At 45.7% G+C, this 5966-nt stretch overlaps 1 long non-coding RNA gene across 1 annotated transcript; it reads right to left on the reverse strand.

Annotated features, from left to right (window-relative positions):
- Positions 1–4503: 4503 nt before the first annotated feature.
- Positions 4504–5115, reverse strand: LOC128933400 (uncharacterized). The gene is made up of 3 exons (XR_008482778.1): positions 5029–5115; positions 4674–4853; positions 4504–4579 (listed from the first exon to the last, which is right to left on the reverse strand). It is a non-coding gene; the product is annotated as an uncharacterized LOC128933400 (long non-coding RNA).
- Positions 5116–5966: the final 851 nt, after the last annotated feature.

The raw sequence follows: 5966 nt of genomic DNA on the forward strand, positions 1-5966 counted from the left end.
CTGGCTCTGGGTGAGAAGGGTTTATTGCTCAGGTAAGGATCAGCCTCAGAGGCCAGCAGACTTTACAGAGTAAGCAGTTCCTACAGTTCAAGAGCACTCCCAGTTCTCTGTTATAGGCAATGTAGAACATTCTAACCCACAGCTGCCACAGGGTTTATTTTGCTTTTCTCACCCATCACCTTTCCTTAACTCTGCTGCACTGTGCTCACTTTTGTCCAGTGGCTCCTCACTTGCACACAGATGCCTCTGTTACAATTCTGAACTCTGACTTTACTCTGCACAGCCCCACCCTCACATTATCAACCCTGCACCACCTCACCTTTACAGTTCCTCACTCACTTAAGGCATGCTCTTACTTACAGCCACAGAAACATAATTATTTTATGCATTATTTTTCTGCTAATGCCTGTGTGTTGTATTTTCACATCAATCCAAGCTTCTTCCCAGGCTGCAGATCCAATCTTTTGGTGTCTCTGGAGGTTTCTGGTTGTCCAGTTCCCACATCTCCCCTCTCTCTCTGTATTAAGAAATTTTTATTAATAGATTTGGTAAGTATTGGTTGTACATATTAATGTAAATAAGTTGTTATTATTATTATTCATAGTATTATAATAATTAAAAAGTATTTAAAATATAAAATTTTGTTACATTTGTTAATTATGGTGTTAAATTTTATTTATTAAATTTTTAGTTAGGTTTTATTATTCTTATTTTTGATATTTTTCAAAGTTGTATATTTTTATAGATTTTGAGTTATTAGATCAACTTATAGAATATATTTCATTAATTTTTTTATATTTATGTTTGTGTTAATAAAAGAAAATTGATTGTTGTTTTGTTTTGTAAAACTGCATGTTTAATACTTTTGATACCTGTTAAAAAGTTATTTCATGTAGGGGATGTAGTATTGGATTGCTTATTTAGCTAAGATTTTAATTTATTTAATCATTTTAGTGTTGTTGAAGTAATAGGTGGCATAAAAAGTGATGGTTTTTTAAGTTTCAAGGTTTAAAAATATTTTTATAATTTGATTGCTATTGATGGATGAATGATTTTTTGTTATATGTTGGTAATTATTTTTATACTCAGAGTTAATAATGTACTTTTTTCATGATATGGATTATTTGTAATTGGTATATTGATTAGGTAAGTAAAGAATGGATTTTTTTGAGTAGTGATAGATAAATACAAAGTATTTAAACTTGAAACTTAAGTTGAAGTTATTTAAATGTTTGCTTTAGGTTGATTAATTGGTAAAGTTGGATAAGTAAAAGTAAATAAACTAAATAGAGGCATAATATTTGATTGAATTTTATATTTTTAAGTTATTATTTAATAAGAATTTTATACTAGTGATTTTTATATTTATAAAGAAACTTAAAGTTTATAGTTTTTGGTGGGTGTAATACAAGATGCTAGGTGTAAGTTGGAATTTTTGTGTAATTTACATTTGTACTTACCTTGTCTAATTTTGTTTTTTTAGTGCTGGAGTGGTCAGTGTGGTTTTTGTGTGATGTGGTTTTATGTTTCTTATTGAAACTTACCTGGGTTTTCCTACTTGCTGAGATGTAAGTAAACCTGATGTTGTCATATGAGAAATCAACTATTGATACATTTTGGTTTATAAAATTGTATAGAGATTTGTGAGATACTTATTTAAGATATTATTATAAATTTTTTGTTATAAGTATGAAGAAATATTAAAGTAATGTATGCAGTAAACAAAGAACTAAATTAATTAGGAATTATTTAGATTATGTATAATTAGTAACATGGGAAATGATATATTTATTAAGTATTAAAATATAGTATATTATTTTAGAGTTTGTAACAGTTGATAAATTTTAAATTAGTGGAAGATTACACAATTGTTAAAAATAGGTTTAGTTGTTATATTGATAAAGTCAAATTGTTAAGTTAAAATTATTTGAATTTTATTTTTGATGTAGCAAATATTTGGGATTGTTGCTAATTATTTTATTTCAGTATAGCTAGGGTTTGATTATAGTTTAAATTGTAATTGGTGGATGTTACTTAATACATTTTATATAAGGTTTTTAAAAATAGCAGATATGAGTTAAAATTTTAGGATTAAAGATGTTGGGATACTATTACTACCTCTATCTTTGCATGGTGGTTTTATTTATTGGGAGCTATGTTTCTTGGTAAAAGATTTTTATGTATGTTCTATTTAGAATTGTAGTAACTTGTATAGTGGGTTTTTTGTATTTAGAATATTGATTAGATTGTACTATATTTTTGTGGCCTTTGAGTAGTATTTACTAATAGGCTTTTGATATTTGAAGAATTTTTAGTGGTTTCTGTTACTTTTTAAAGAGTTTTTGATTTAGAATTTGAAGAGTATTTGGTGTTTGGAGGAAATAAGTTTGGAGTTATTTTTGGATATGGTTGAGTTGTATTTTTAATGTTAATAAGGTCTACTTTTGGTACATTAGTTTGATTGTTTTGTTTGGTTATGGGGAGGGGCTCTTGTGTAAGCCTGAGACTGGTCTTAGGAATTTTGTCTAATGTTTTATGAGTCTGTTAAGGAGGAGGTGTTATTTTAAGATTTATAAAATAGACTGAGAATCAGTTAAAATCAAGGAAGAAACATTATGGTAATTGAAGGGTGTTATGTTTAAAGAGTTCTAAATCTTTTTTAATAACTTGAAATAAGGTGAGCCTAATCTACTTTTTCTGTCCCCACGAATGGCATGACCTGTGCCCATTGCTCACAATTCACCCAACCAAAATCAAGAGCAAATGTTGCCTGGGCTCTAAGAACATGAAATAACTTAGAAGCAAAATAAATCACATTTTTCTCCTGTGTTTTTTTTTTTGTTTCAGATGCTGGACTTACCTCTGTGGACGTGTGCTGAGCTCTCACTGCAGGAACCTGTCAGGCCTCGGTGGCTGTGAGTTCATGTTCTTCTCACTGGGGAATTGGAATTAATAAATTAATTAATTGAAGAATTAATTGAATTAATGACCCCTTTCCCCTTTTGTGCCCCGCTGTGTGGGACAAGGGCAGAGAGGGCGAGCAGAGGAGCGGCCGGGGCTGGAGAGGGGCAGGAGAAAGGCAGAGGGACCTCCCTGGTGTCACCAGGGCACTGTGGGGAACAGAAGGGACACCGTGAGGGCAGGGGCAGGTGAGGAGGGGACAGCTTGGGGCAAAACCCAGGTTCACCTGCAGGGAAATGAGTCAGGGATGGTTTGGAGGGAAGAGCTGAGGGGACGAGTCCGCCCAGCTCGGCCCAAGTGGGAGCAGAGGTGAAGGCCAATCCAAAGCCAGCCCTGCTCAACCTCTGAGTCCCAGAATAAATTCTACAAACTGCCCACTGAGGGACTAAAAATACATAAAAACAGACCGAGGAGCAAACCAGAAGGTTCCTGGGAATCCCATTACAGTGTTTGTCATAGCCTTTTTAACGGATTCTTTATTACAACATTGCATTTCTCTGTTGGGATCGCTCACTCTGTGGGCTGGGGGGTTTTTGGGTCTGAGCTCCCTCACGGCAGCGCTGACACCCTCAGGAGCGGGGAGGGAAAGCAGAGTCAGGGCTCCTGGCAGGGCAGGGGGTTTTACCCCAGAGCAGACTCAGCAGCTGCCCCCCAGCCTGGCCAGGAGGGATCTGCTCTGGCTCCTGCAGGGAAGGAATGTTCCCAGCCGATTCAGCCGGCATTGCAGCGGCCTCACCTCCCGATTCAGCCGGCATTGCAGCGGCCTCCTCCCCCCGGCACTTCCCCATGCCCTCTCCCGCCCATTCTGAGGGGAATTTGTCCCACCAGCAGCAGGGGAAGGACACCAGCTGCCACCTTGGGACTTGGATTGTCCCTCTGGGGAATGCTTGCTACTGGGATTCAGAGCATTCCATGTATTTGGCTGCTGAAATTTCCCAGCCCAGGGATTTTAGCTGACAGGGCAGCACAGAGATTGTTCTCTATGTGGTGCCTGCATTTGGGGTTTGGTATCAGCTTTGCTAGTTCAGATGAGTTGTACCCACAGCCCCACATTCCCTGATGAATTCCTGCTGGAATAACCTGACAGCAACTCATGGAGAGTGGAAATTCCTATGCAGAGGTACCGCTTTTACACCAGCTGTGTCAGGAGCCAGCAGAGGTTCCAGGGAAGCTGAGTGGGATCAGGACAAGGACAGGTCTATATTCCATACAACTTGCTGTTTAAAACCCTCATCCCCCAGCTCCACTGATGTCCCTGGGGTCACTTGGCAGAGTTCCCTGGAACCCAGCTGATTTCACACCCCACCAGAGCTCAGCCTCCAGCTGGTATTTTAAAGCAGGACAAGGCAGTGGCTGGATACACTCCCAGCCTGTGCTGAGGCAGCACACCTCTCCCTGAAGAAGCCCAGCTCCTTTCAGAGCTTCAGCAGCAGCCTCTGCACATTTTTTCCCCCTCAGGAAAGGGATGCACATCCCTGCCTTCAGCACACCTCCAGTGGGACCCACCTGCAAAAGTTTTCCTTCATTTCTTCTGGCTCCCTGGGAAGTTCCAAACTTCATCCCACTTGAACCTCTGATTTTGAGGCATCTCCCAGGTATACTGCTTGGAATTCAATATCTGTGAGGGAAGATGGCTTTGGTGTTAGCGCTGCTGAGGAACAATGGCCTCAGGCTGGAAAGGAGAGAGGAGATTTGGGGTGGCCGAGACATACCTGGGAGCTGTGTGGGAGCTCTGGGAGGTCAGAAACGGGAACTGGTGCCTGAGCCCCTCTGCAAACGGCCCGTGCCTCCATTCCAGGCAATGCCAGCTGCTCCTTGGGGTCCTTCTGGGCTGTCGGTGGTGTCTGTCCGGGCTGAGGCATCTCCGTGTGCCTGTTCAGAGCAGCCCCTGGCTGAGGGGCCGCAGACAGCGCTTTAGCCGTGTCTGTGCCAGCGCTGTCCCGGTACCCCGGTGCCCACACCGGGACGTGTGTTCGGCACGCTACAGGCACAGCTCCTCCTGCAGATGCCAAGGGACGTGAGGGCTGCCAGCCCTTCGGGGGCTTCTGGCCTCCTCCAGGCCCACACCGGGCACAACCGCAGCGGGAGCAGCGGCCCCAGCCCCGGTCGTTCGGCGGGGATCCCCCGGGGATGCGGACACGGAGCAGGGGGATGCGGGCGCTGTGGCTCTCACAGGGAAGCGCGGTGTCCCGGTACAGGGGGGCGCGGTGGCCGCGGTGCTGCCGGGCCGGGCTCGGTGTCCTCGCAGGGCTGAGGGGCGGCGCCGTGTCCGCCAGGGGGCGCCCCGCGGGACGGGCGGCGGCGCTGAGGGAGCGGCGGGGCCCGGGGGGTCCCGGGGCTGCTACAGGCGATTCCCCTGCCCTACCCGTTTCCAGCCGTGACCCAGGGGCTGCTCCAGGGAAGTACCGTCTTCCTGGGGGCCCGGCACCATCATAGCCCCGGCTCCCAACGGTGCAGAGCCCCGGCGGGACCCCAGCCCCGCACCAGCCGGAGCAGGAGCGGCGGCCCAGTCCCAGCACCCGTCCCGGAGCAGCTCTTCCTACCTGTAGCGATGCCGGTCCGGTCCTGGTCCCAATCCAACCTCGATCATCCGGCCCCGGCGGGACCCCAGTCCCGCACTAGCCGCAGCCGGAGGAGGAGCACCAGGCTCGGTCCCAGCGCCCATGCCGGAGTGTCTCTTCCCACCTGCAACGATACCGGTCCTGATGCCAACCCCAGTCCCGCCTCGACCACCCAGCCCCGGCGGGACCCCGGCCTCGCACTGGCCGGAGCAGGAACAGCAGCGCCCAGCTCGGCCCCAGCGCCCGTCCCGGAGCGGCTCTTTCTACCTGCAGCGATGTCGGTCCGATCCTGGGCTCAGTCTCGCCTCGATCATCCAGCCCCGGTGGGACCCCAGCCCCGCAATGGTCGCAGCCGGAGTGGCAGTGCCGGGTTCGGTTGCAGCGTCTGTCCTGGAGCGGATTTTCCCACCTGCAGCGATATCGGTCCGATCCCGGTCTCAGTCA

This window comes from Melozone crissalis, unplaced genomic scaffold (assembly GCF_028551555.1).
Source record: "Melozone crissalis strain CALT ecotype California unplaced genomic scaffold, PUWL_Pcris_2 ptg000009l_1, whole genome shotgun sequence".
NCBI lineage: Eukaryota > Metazoa > Chordata > Aves > Passeriformes > Passerellidae > Melozone > Melozone crissalis.